Source organism: Pterocles gutturalis, unplaced genomic scaffold (genome assembly GCF_000699245.1).
Source record: "Pterocles gutturalis isolate BGI_N339 unplaced genomic scaffold, ASM69924v1 scaffold19981, whole genome shotgun sequence".
Taxonomy (NCBI): Eukaryota; Metazoa; Chordata; class Aves; order Pterocliformes; family Pteroclidae; genus Pterocles; species Pterocles gutturalis.
In genome coordinates, this window is record NW_010103617.1 from 20,746 (window position 1) to 21,289 (window position 544).

The following is a 544-nucleotide window of genomic DNA, read 5'->3' on the forward strand; positions in this document are numbered from 1 at the left end:
GGCCCCAGCCTCTGCCCATCTCCGTGGCTCCTCTGGACCTGCTCCAACAGCTCAACGTCCTTGCGCTGGGGGGCCCAGACCTGGATGCAGTACTCCAGGTTTTACATCTCAAGGTTTGGCCCAGGGAGGGCGAGATCTGCACCCCGGGGGTGATTTTCCTGAACACGTTGAGGGAAGAGCAGCGGAGGGTAGCGGCTGTACCCCGCTCTGCCCTGCCCAGCTTCCTTCCTCCCCTGCAGAGAAAAACCCACCCTGGCTGCTCCCAGACATCTCAGCCGCTGGATGATAACACCTCTGTCGGCAGAACAGCCTCTCACATCCCCCAGGAAGCGATAAGGCGGCTGCCAAATTCCTCCTCTACCGATAACCCCATCTCTGTGCGGGATCGGCTCCCCCCCTGGCAGCTGGCAGCACCAGCCGGGATGCAGGCAGAAAGGGACACACCACCACGGCGTGGTCACTGGTCACCCCAAGGGTCTGTGACGGCAGCTGGAGCTGGGCAGGGCTGACTCCAGGTCCAAAAGAGACCACGAAGGCTGTTCCC